The sequence below is a fragment of the Hyperolius riggenbachi genome, chromosome 6, assembly GCF_040937935.1.
Source record: "Hyperolius riggenbachi isolate aHypRig1 chromosome 6, aHypRig1.pri, whole genome shotgun sequence".
NCBI lineage: Eukaryota > Metazoa > Chordata > Amphibia > Anura > Hyperoliidae > Hyperolius > Hyperolius riggenbachi.
The window spans coordinates 321,648,364-321,660,954 of NC_090651.1; positions in this window are offsets into that span (position 1 = coordinate 321,648,364).

The following is a 12,591-nucleotide window of genomic DNA, read 5'->3' on the forward strand; positions in this document are numbered from 1 at the left end:
GGGCAACACTGACTAAACACTTCATAGATGAATATTGTTTAAAAAAAACAATTTTATTATGTTGGCTTGAAAGGCCAACATATTGTTCTTCGATAAATAGCTTATTATTCTTCAGCTTCAAAATTTCACAGTGGAGTGCCATGTTTTCTAGCTTCACCCCTGATGGCACCAGGGCCGGATTTAAGTCAAGGCCATATAGGCCATGGCCTGGGGCACCACAGGATCAAGGGCGGGTGGGCAGCAGGCTATACTAGGGGGAAGGAATGGGTCACCTGGCTACCTATACTAGAGGGAGTGGGCCATGGAAGAGCAGGGAGGATCATCAGGCTTCTTATACTAGAGGGAAGGAGTCATCAGGATACCTATACTGGAGGCAACGGGGGATCATCAGGCTATGTAAACGGGGGGGGGGGGAGGAAGGTCATCTGGCTACCTATACTGGGGTGGTCATCTGGATATCTATACTGAAGGGGGCAGCTGCTGACAGTGGCCTTTGGTGGTAAAGAATCCAAATCTGGCCCTGGATGGCACTCACTACTGTTCTGTACCATCTGTTGCTCAGTTAGCACCTAATACTGCTCAGCTGCTGACAGTGGCCTTTGGTGGTAAAGAATCCAAATCTGGCCCTGGATGGCACTCACTACTGTTCTGTACCATCTGTTGCTCAGTTAGCACCTAATACTGCTCAGCTGCTGACAGTGGCCTTGGGTAGTAAAGAATCCAAATCTGGCCCAGGATGGCACTCACTACTGTTCTGTACCATCTGTTGCTCAGTTAGCACCTACTACTGCTTAGCACCCACTGCAAATGAAAAACCAATACTTAATACAGACTGTACTTTGGCACCTTAGCACACACTGCAACTTAGCACAAAATGGACCTTTGAATCTTAGCAACTACTACATCTCAGCACCCACCGCAACTCGGCACTTACTGCAACTTTGCACCTACTAATGCTTAGCACCCACTGCATATTGGCCACCACTTCTCATTTGCCTGAAACAAAGTTTTGGTGTTAATCAAGAGGAATAGAGGTCCCAGTCATGATAGGTGAGTTGGGGCCTACATCAGGCTCTACTGTGACCACTCTGATAGTGGGTACCTATCACTGATGATTTGAGGGTGGTACAGAAAATCTGCTATCTAGGGGATTGGAAGAGGATATATAGTCTGCCTGATACTGCTATCAAGGAAAGAAGGGGAGGGGAGGCAAAGACTGCCATTTTTTTCTAAATACCATTACTAATGTTTACTTTCTGTCATTAAAACAATATGTAGAGATCACTGAATGTTTTTAAGGATACCCGAGGTGACATGTGACGTGGTAAGATAGACATGGGCATATACAGTGCCAAGCACACAAATAACTATGCTGCATTCCCTTTTTTCTTTCTTTGCCTGGAGTTAAATATCAGGTATGTAAGTGGCTGACTCAGTCCTGACTCAGACAGGAAGTGACAACAGTGCAGGCTGGATCCACACTATACGTGCTTTTGTGATTGCAGAACGCTTGCGGAGCGCTTTTTTCCCATTCACTTGTATGTGATTTTTACCGTGATTTTAATGAAAGTGAATGGGAAAAAAAGCACTCAGCAAGCGTTCTGCTATCACAAAAGCGCTTATAGTGTGGATCCAGTCTGCACTGTTGTCATTTCCTGTCTGAGGAAAAAACGCTCAGCAAGTGCTCAGCAATCACAAGCGCTCACAAAAGCGCTTATAGTGTGGATCCAGCCTCACTGATAAGAAATTCCAACTATAAAACACTTGCCTAGCAGAAAATAGCTTCTGAGAGCAGGAAAGAGATAAAAAGGATCAATAGTTCATAGATTTTAGCTCTGGCATACTTCAATGAATGTGTCATTGAGCAAAAACAATAAAAACTTTAAAAGTAGATTTAAACATAAAATAAAACTGGAATATCGTAAAAAGTCATTTTTAGGAGAAGGAAGAGAGATACAATAGTTTATTTCAGCAGTTTATTTTCGCCTCAGGTGTCCTTTAAAAAGCAAAACCTGTGACTTTTAAAGGATTTCTGAGGGTAGTAAACAGTGTAAACAGCGTGCGCACTCACAGCACTGGCCGTAAAACATATAAGGCTGTAGTGATTAATGTCTATGCCCCTTTGGAGGTGGGTGGTGGATGGCTCATTCCAGGTGGTGTGAGTCTTGGAGTGGGCTGTCTGCGCCTGTCCTCCCCCCCCTTGGAGTTCTGTGTGTGAGCCAACCCTGAGCTCCAAAGCTCAGTGCGACCCATGCTTCATTCCTTTCCTTTTCAAATGTGTTGCACCCAAGCTATGCTCAGTAGCAGAACGCAATGGACGTTAAGGTAAGTGCCTGTTTTTAAATATTGGGAGGTGGGTGCGGACGGCTCTCAGCGGCGCTGGCCACGCTTAGGGGGGGGGGGGCGCCTGCGCCACCCAGCCTCCCCCTCCGGGGTGCTGATGTGGTTCTCAGGCAGTAAGATCGCCTGGGACCCCGCGGTCCCCCGGTTGTATGGGGGCATTGGGAAGCCTCCTCGTGGCGCTCCTGGATAGTGCTATTGTAGCATGAACTAATTCCAGCAGGGCAATCGCTTTGCGGCATTGGTTTTGGACCCTGCATAAGTCGGCATGCGAAAGCGAATGCATATTTGCATGAGCATTGCCTCATGAATAGCCAATTAGGCCAAATTCGCTTAGTCAGATTTGTCAGGTGTTCACTTGGTGTTTAATGCACACATTCAATTCTCTCTGTAGTACATATAATGCTATGCCTACTGTAACATAATGTAGACGGTGCAAACAGCGCATGTACTGGATCCGATTCAAAGGTCCTGGGTTGGGGCCTAGGCCGGTGGGAATTACAAATAATCTGAACAGTGCAGGACTGAACCGGGGATGGAGTCCTCATCTGGATGACAATACCTATACAAGTATGTACACTGTTTTTTTTTTTTTTTTAAAGAGATTCTTTATTGATTTCCAAAACCAATACAAAAGATAAAAAACAATAAAATACACAAAAAGCAAAAGGAAAAGAGAAAGAAAACAGTAGTTCCAGCAAAAACAATGCAATTGTATAGCATTATAACATACAGTAAAATCACATAGCATTAGTACAAAGGTGTTGATAATCTTACTATTCAATATGCTCGATCGATATATATATAGCAGTAAGATACTTATATGACATCCGTTACGTTGCAAGGTTATTATTATTCTATGTGTCACTAAACCCATTGTAGGTCTTGGACTGCGACACTGATATCGAGGTTGGGGATTGTGGTTTCTGAAGCATTAACCCATCTATACCAGACTTTATCAAATTTTTTAAATTGTTTTCGTGATTGGTATGTGATTTTGTATAGTGGGAGCGCTAAGTTTACTAGCTTTATCCATTCCCTTGTGGATGGTGCTTGAGGTAGCTTCCACTTTAAGGTTATGGCTTTCCTGGCATAGTATAGAAGGATTTTAATCAGAATTGATTGGTTTTTACTACAGGGTATTTCCCCTATGATTCCCAATAAGCATAGTTGTAGATCCAAAACCACCGGCAACTGTAAAGTATCTCGCAGGAAATGAATCACAGATTTCCAATAACTGTTCACTAAGGGACAATTCCACACGCAGTGAAGAAAATCTGCGCGCGGAGCTGTACATTTAAAACAGAAGTCATTATAAGTTGGGCCCATTTTAGCTAGTTTTAAAGGCGTAAAATATATTTGATGAAACCATTTAATGTTTATGAGCTTGTCCTGAGAGGCAATAATATCTCTATTAAAGAATTCAGCATGTTCTGTCCACTTTTCTTGTGTTAAGCTTGGGTCAAGTGTTAGCCAACGTTCTCTAGAGGACTGAATTTTCCCCCTATTACCATGGGTGCTTAGAAAGTTGTACATGGTGGATATTTGTTTTGTGTGGTCCTTCCTAAGTAGCATTTCCTCAAGTCCTAAGGGGGCTGTGGAGACTTCCGTTAGTCCAATCTGAGCCCGAATTGCATGGCGCAGTTGGAAATAACGGAAAAGAGCATGTTTGGGTAGACTAAATTCCAAACGAAGTGTAGCGAATTCCTTGAAAGTCCCACTGTCATATAATTGAGATACGTATTTGATATTATGCGCGTGCCAAAAGGTAGTGTCAGGTATTGATTGAAGTTCGGGTAAGTTAGGGTTTCCCCATAAAGGTGAGTTGTGTGATATTTGGTTTAATGGCTCGCCAAGATATCTTCGAGCTCTTTTGTAAGTTTTAATAGTGTTTTGTATGAGAGTTGTTCCTTCATTTCCACTAGATACCTTATATCTATATATCGCCCCACATAGGGACTCATATGAGCCTGCGATGTCTGCCTCAGTTGCTAGACTGGCGTTGGTTCTATCATCGCTAAGCCAACTTTGTATGGGGATTAATTGAGCTGCCATGTGATATAGAAAGAAATTGGGCAGAGCCATGCCACCAAAACTAGTTGGGAGTTGGAGGGTAGCTAATGAGATACGAGGTTTAGAACCGGACCAAATGAAAGAGCGTATCATAGAGTTGATGCGTTTGAAAAAGGATTGTGGAATCCATATTGGGGACATTTGCGTAATATATAAAAGTTTAGGAGCAATAACCATCTTGATGACACATACTCTGCCACATAAGTTTAGGGGAAGAGAAGACCACTTCCGTAACCTCTCCTCCGTCTGCGTTAGCGCTGGGACCAGATTTACTTGAAGGAAGGATGTTGCCCGCCGTGTTACCCATATACCTAAATATTTAAATTCCTCTACAATCTGCAGTTGTGAAGACTTAGTAATTTTTTGAGAGTCAAATATATCCAGAGGGAATAGGAACGATTTGGACCAATTAATGGAGAGCCCCGAAATCTTGTAGAAAGCCTCATATATGTTTAGAGTTGTCTCTAAAGAGGGACCCGGATCTGCCAAGTATACCAACATGTCATCAGCGTATAGGGATATACGTTCCTCGACTTCACGTATCTTGAGTCCTCTAAGTGTGGGATTAATACGGATAGTTTGGGCAAGGGGCTCGATGGCTAGAGCAAAAAGGAGGGGTGAAAGTGGGCAGCCCTGTCTTGTGCCTCTTGTAATAGAAAAAAGGGGGGAAATCAGGGAATTTATTCGTATTTTGGCTTTGGGTTTATTGTATAAGATCTGGAACCACTTTTGAAAAACAGGGCCGAAACCAAAGGATTTCAAGACTGCTCTTACATATGTCCATTCTATAGAATCAAAAGCCTTGTTAGCGTCAAGGGATAGGATTATTCTTGTTCCAGAGTTTGAGTGTGGGTATTGTAGGTTTGAAAACAAGCGTCTAATATTTAATTTGGTAGAACGACCAGGTATAAAACCCGTTTGGTCTGGGTGGACAATAGAGGTGATGCATTCATTGAGTCTGGTGGCCAGAATTTTTGTAAGTATTTTAATATCTGTATTAATGAGGGATATCGGGCGATATGAATCGCAGAGAGTGGGGTCCTTGTTAGGTTTTAAAATTAGGGAGATTAGTGCGTCATACATTGTATCGGGAAGGTGACCAGTGTCAAATATATGTTGGAATAGTGATAGTAAGTGCGGGACTATTAGAGTTTTGTTTTTTGCATACCATTCAATAGGTAAGCCATCTGGGCCAGGTGCTTTGTTATGTTTAAATGAAGAGATGGTCATGTTTATTTCCTGAGCCGTAATGGGAGCGTCTAAAATTTTAACCGCGTCTTCTGATAATGTTGGCAGATCCAGGTCTCCCAGAAATTCCTCAGTTTCTTTGTCTACATTTCCTGTTTTAGTAGAGTATAGATCTGTATAAAATTCCGTGAAAGCATTAGCAATATCAAGGGATGTCGTACAAATCGTACCCGTGGGGGTTCTGATGCGGGGAATTGCCATAGATTCTGATGTAGATTTTAAAAGGTATGTTAGTAGCTTGCTACACTTATTCCCATACTCAAAGTATCGCTGGGACTGGATAATATCTCTGCGTTTAGTTCTTTGCAAGGTTATTAATTCAAGTTTTCTACGTGCTATCTGCCATTTTATGTAATTGGAGTCAGAGGGATTAATGATCAGGGTGGTTCGGGCTTCATTAGAGGCCTTTTCATGATACTCTTGTGAGGCGGTTTCGTTTTGTCTGATACGTGAGAGGGAGGCCCGGAAGAGGCCCCTAAGGACTGCCTTGCTTGCATCCCAGCATATGTGTTCCTTAACTGATTGCTTATTGATCTGCCAAAATTCCTCCATGCCTTTTTGACATTCCTGAAGGACCACTTCGTCCTCTAACCAACATGGATTCATTCTCCATAGCGTCTGGGAGGTCAGGGTGGAAAGCCTCAGATTACACATAAGTGGGGAATGGTCTGATATACCATGAGCTAGGTAGGTAATGGAGTCCACTAGGGGCATAGTATCTAGGGATCCCATACACATATCGATTCTGGACATTGTTTTATAGGAGTCAGAGAAGCAGGAGAAAGATTTGGAGTCAGGGAACTTCCATCTCCAGAGATCTTGTAAGTTGTATGTGTCTAACCAACTCAAGAGTGCTGGAAAGGTTCTTCCTCCAGGCTTCAATCTATCTAAGTTGGGGTCTAAAATTGCATTAAAATCGCCTATTAGAATTAGGGGGGCATCTAGAAGGGGATGTATCTTGGTCATCAATTCAGTTAGAACTGATATATTGAAGGAAGGTGGTACATATATGGACGCAATTATTATTGGGCGGCCTTCTATTAAACATTTAATCACTACAAAATTACCTTTGGCATCCACCCTAACATCCGTGACGCTGCCCGGGAATGCTTTAGTAATCAGAATAGTTGTGCCCCTTGAGAAGGAGGAGTAGTGAGCCAAGTGGTATTGCGCTATCCAGGGCTTCTTAAGAAGAAATGCTCTGGCTCCTAATAGATGAGTTTCTTGTAGGCAGATTATATGAGGGTTTAATTTGCGAATGTGGTTGAAAATCAGTTTGCGTTTAATTGAGTTGTTCATGCCTCTGACATTCCATGAAAGTATTGAAGTCAGTGCCATAAGTTTAATTTATTATATTTCTTGAACACTGGGTTACTCACTACTACACCTTCTCGGATAAGGCTATGGGAGGAGGCTTGCTTAGCATAGTTCTGCTGGAGAGAAAAGAAACAAAAAAGATAGCAGTAGTAAAAGAAGACAAGTAACATAAAGAAATAAAATGAGAACCCCGGTGAGGGTTTCCTGTTAACACGGGAACACCCCCACGTGAATCTAACACCCTACCCCCTGTTTCTAAACTAACAGAGAGTCTTATACCCTAAACTGTCTAAAGTGGAGAGCAATAAAAAGGTCCGCTATGTCCATCTCACCACTTAATGACAAATATATATATATAACTTCCTTATAGATATAATTATAATTCCAACATATTAACTTTGTCATGGATACCGCCATTACAGTTATAATTTGGCCTCTGACTTATCAAGTAGCCCGAGAAAAAGGGGGGAATGGGAAGGTGGAGGGGGGGGGGGCTTAAGTCGTTTTTAAAGTATTACAATACACAAATTGTGTTAAGGTAACATGCTAGTATACGTATCAGAATCAATATAAGTAACGATCAAGTGAAGCCATTATGGCACCAGGTTAGACGTGAGTGCATTGTTAGTGTTCTTGAAGGCCCGCAGCAGTTGTGTGGAGAAAAACAAAAAAAAACAACAAAACAAAACAAAACAAAAAATAACCCAGTTTCCAGCTGAAAAAAACATAGTTGAAACATATGCAGACTTAAATCCAAGCTTACGCCAGTAGGTGGCAGTGTTACATTAGGCATATATGTACTTCAGGATTAAGTTTGTATACATTGCCTGTTTGTAGATCTGGGAGAGCATAAAAATACTGTTCAGTTCTATATTTAGTCCTTGGTATATATGATGTTGAAAAAAAGAGAAGAGGAAAAAAAAAAGGGAATCCCAGTCGAGATGTCTTGGGTGAGTGCCTGCTATTAGAAAAGGTTACAGTCACTGTGGTGTTCATCAAAGCCCATAGGCCAGGGATGAGCTAGTGCTATAGTTTCATTGGTCAGCGTTTTGGCTTAAAAGGAATCGCTGGTATCGGAATACCTTGGGCTTCCATCCAGGTAGCTACTTCAGTAGGTGATGTAAAGAAAAAAGCCTTGCCGTTGAACAGTATTCTCAGTTTGGCTGGGAAAAGCATGCTATAGTTAATCTGTTTATTCCTGAGGCCTGCTTTTACAGCTTGATATGTAGCCCTGAGCTTTTGTATTTCGACAGAGAAATCTTGGTATACCGAGATTTTTGCACCATTATATTCCATCTGAGGACACAATCTTGTTTTCCGGAGAATTTCGGTCTTATCTCTGTAATTTAAGAATTTGGCAATTATAGGTCTGGGGGGCTTGCCTGGGGGTGGATTACCGCCTGGGACTCTGTGTGCTCTCTCTATAGAGAAAGACTGTGTGAGCTCTAGGTTAGGGATGGCAGATTTCAGCCAGTTTTCCAGAAAGTTCTCTGGGGTAAACCCTTCTGATTTCTCAGGAAACCCCACAAATCGGAGATTAGAGCGCCGAGATCTGTTCTCTAAATCATCTATCTTTAAAGCCTGTGTAGCTGAAGATTTTGTAATGACAGATTGTGCTGCTTGTATAGGTTTCATGGCGTCTTCTATGTCACTGATTCTCTTATCCGATTCTGCAGCCCTTTCTCTTAATTTCCTCAGATCATCCTTCACAAGGGATAGATCTGACTGTACAGTGTCTAATTTGGTGTTAACATTGAGCTGCAGTGCTTTAATGGCTTCTAGTAGGTCAGCTCTGGAAGGCTCTCTGTCTCCTTTGTCTGAATCTGCGTCACTGGAGGCCTGTGCCCGCTTTTTCTTTCTACTAGATTCCCCCTTATGGGATCTGGGGCTATGGCTTCTACTCACTGTTTGGGCGCTTGTGTTCAGAGAGTCCTCCTCGTGGTTTCCGTGTTCCATGTCGGATTCCTCACTGGAGGAGCTTTGTGCTTGTGCCACTGGTGTTGTGGAGGCTGGGAGCGGTGCGGCGCCATCTTGGCCTCCTCCGTGCGCATACTTGGCCAGCTTTGCGGCCGCCTCCTCGGCTTTAGACTGCCCGAGTGTAGGCATGATGGGTATCGGCTGGGAGCTGTGCCGTTCCGCCGCCTCGTGGGGTGGGTAGTGTGGCGATCTGGGTGCTGGGGAAGTCAGGATGTCACAGGATCAGCGGTGAGATGGAGGAGCCGCGGGAAGTCGCGTCCTCACTCCTGCATAGCCGGCCACGCCCCCCAGTATGTACACTGTTTACTACACTTGTCTCACCACAGAAATCCTTTAGGGCCCTTTCACACTTGCTGTTAGTAAAACGCTAGCGCTTTTGCTAGCGTTTTGCTCTGGTGATTTTTGGTGGTTAACATAAAAAAATCGCCGTTCACACTTGGCGGTTTTTTGGTGATCGCGTTTAGCGCTTCTACAGCACTTAAAGAGACACTGAAGCGAAAAAAAAATATGATATAATGAATTGGTTGTGTACTATGAATAATTACTAGAAGATTAGCAGCAAAGAAAATATTCTCATACTTTTATTTTCAGGTATATAGTGTTTTTTCTAACATTGCATTATTCTATAATATGTGCAGATTACACAACACTCAGCATTCAAAATGAGTCTTTCAGAGCAGTCTGTGAAGTAATGAACTCTCCTCTGGCAGAGGAAAAGTAAACAGTGCAATTACAGTTGAGATAATAAAAGTCAGATAACAGCCCTCTCCACGACTAACTTAGACGGAGAGCTTAATAGCTTTTTTGCATAGAGATAACAACTGGAGTTTCTCAACTCTTCCTGTACTGGAAACAATTAGACTGATGTATCTGATCTTAATGTTTTATTTCTTAGTTGTACTACACATACAAATCATAATATCATAATTTTTTTTTCGCTTCAGTTTCTCTTTAACCGTGATCATCGCCAGGAAATTGCCTGAAAATGGTGCAGGCGACGCGTATGGCGTTTTTGGGGCGATTAGCGCAAATCGCCCAAGTAAGAATGGGCCCATAGGGTTTTATTACACTAACGCTTTAAAAAAGCGCTAGCGTTTGAACGTTTTGCCAAAATCGTGGCAAAACGCTGTAGTGTGAATGGGCCCTCAAAGGGACCCTGAGCAGGGCCATATATTTAAAATCTGGACTTACCTTGGGCTTCCTCCAGCCCCCCGCAGCCCGTAAAGCTTCCTGGAATCCTCTTGGTTCCTTCTGTGGTCCCGCAGGTGGTTCCAGTAATCCGGCAACTTCGGCATGTGCGCGCACCCTGCGTATCATCGTGCCGGTTTACGTAAGCGTCCTGCACATGCGCTGTTGAGTCTTTAGGGAACCGTGCATGCGCAGGATGCTTACGTTGTAATGACACGCCAGCAGGACCATGGAAGGGACAAAGAAGATGCCGGGGACCTCATGGGCTACGGAGGCTGGAGAAAGCCCCAGGTAAATCCAGATTTTCAATGTATGCCTCTGCTCAGGGTCCCTTTTAAAGAGGGGAAAAAAATAAATGGAAGCCTCTGGGTCGTCCTCCGGATCCAATGCTGGGACCCTCTGCTTGGCAGTTGCGCTCACGTCTGTGAACGAGCACCGCCACACTGCTAAAAATTCATGCCGGAGCATCTCTCTGTGCCATTGTGCAGGTCATCTTGTTCCTGTGCAGTGCAGACATGCTCATACACGGAGGAGAGGGGGGACATGCGAACCTCTTCGAGAAGTCCAGGGGCTTCCCTCTTCTAAGGTGAGTATATGCCTTGGGCACTTTTTTCCCTACAGGTACAATTTACCGAACAATGAAGGAGCCCTGTCTACCTGAAATGCTCCCTTAGTTGTAAAACCTGTTACATTCTGCCTGGCTGTAGAAGAGATACTGAAATATTTAAAGGGTTCTACTAGCAGCTGTGGTTGCTGTGTACCTGTTTGCGTCTTACGGGTTAACTGACTTAAGGGGCCCGTACACTGGTCGATTTTAGCCATCAATCGATCGATCGATTCTATAGAATCGATCGATCGATCAGAAATCGATTCTTTCAAATTACCAAATCGATCGATTTGCAGCCGATTTCGGGTGGGAAATCTAGGTCGATCTGTTGAGATTGCTTATCATTTTGCATTGGCCCTAATGGAAATCTGATGGCAAAAAAATGCCATCAGATCGATTTTCAATAGATTTCAAACTGAAATCTATTGGAAATCTGTTCCTAGTAAAAAATGTTCCTAAACACATCAGATAGATCAGAGATCTATCTGCTGCTAATCTAACGAGTGTATGGCCACCTTTGGTTGACCATTCTGAAGCGATAATTACTCTTATCTGGGAGTACATTTGAAATCGGCGCCGGTAGACTTGGGCGCAGGATGCAGCGGTATATGGCTGATCCTGCTTCTGCACAAGTCCGGGCCGATTTAATTACTATTCCCCCTCCAGGCCGCCATGGATAGTGGGGGAATGAAATAATTCGGCTTCCAGCGATTGCTGGCGGCCGAATTATTATGTTTTTAAGCAACTTCGGCTCTGTCTTCTGAAGGAGCCGATGTTGCTCACTGAGCGCTTCAATAGGAGTGATTCCTATTGAAGTCTATGGAGGCGCCGGCTGCGCCCAAATCTAGCAGCGCTGAAAAGCACTGCTCCGTTATCGGGTACCTAGATTATTATCCATCAAGCTGGTGGAACCTCTGTGCCAGGCAAAGCTGAGGTAGCTGTTATCTCAGAAGATGAGCCAGCTGCTCCAAGCTATGTGGGGCTCTCCATGGAACCAGGTGGTAAAGCTTCAAATTTACTTATGCAAATAGTAAATAGTTTGTTAGCATTTCTGTCCTGTCAAGCTGTTTCAGGTGTTGTATTAATTGAGCTTTTTAGAAGATAAGGCATCAAGAATTACTCCTACAACGCAGTGGCATAGCTAGAGATCATGGGGCCCCATAGCAAAATTTGAATGGGGCCCTCATTAAAAATAAAAAGGCCAGATACTTACTTACCTTAGTGGGAAGGCTCTGTGTCCTAGTGAGCCTTTCCTCTCCCGGTGCCCTCGTCACAGCGGCAGCTCCTCCGTTCAAATCCCCCGCCGCGGGGGACTTTGGAAGTCTTCCCGAAAACAGGCGGTTCCATACTGCGCACATGCCATTACGTGATAGAGGGCGCTTGTGTCTGGAGCGGCCCGTCTTCGGGAGCACTCGGCTCCCAAAGCCTCCCTACGGCGGTGGAGATAGCAGCATTTGACCGAATTGTTTGAATGCTGCTAAGGGGGATCCTGCGCTGGAACGGGCATCGGGAGAGGAAAGGCTCATTAGGACTCAGAGCCTTACCTCTCTTTAGGTAAGTATCTTTAAATATAAATGGGCAATTTACTGCGCATGCCCAGCCCAGAGTCGTGCGCGTCCATCGCTTCTGTGCACACGCTGTAGCGATTTTCCCATACTGCGCATGCGCAAAGCTCTGCCATGCACAGGGACGTGATGAGGAAGCACGTAGCCAGCCAACTTTCAGGGGGTCGCCACTACTTGCCGGAGAGTCGCAGAAGGACGGTGTGGGCATAGGATGACTGTGGGGGGCTGCAAGAAGCCCCAAGTAAGTAACTGGGTTTTTTTTTCTCTCTTCCTTAT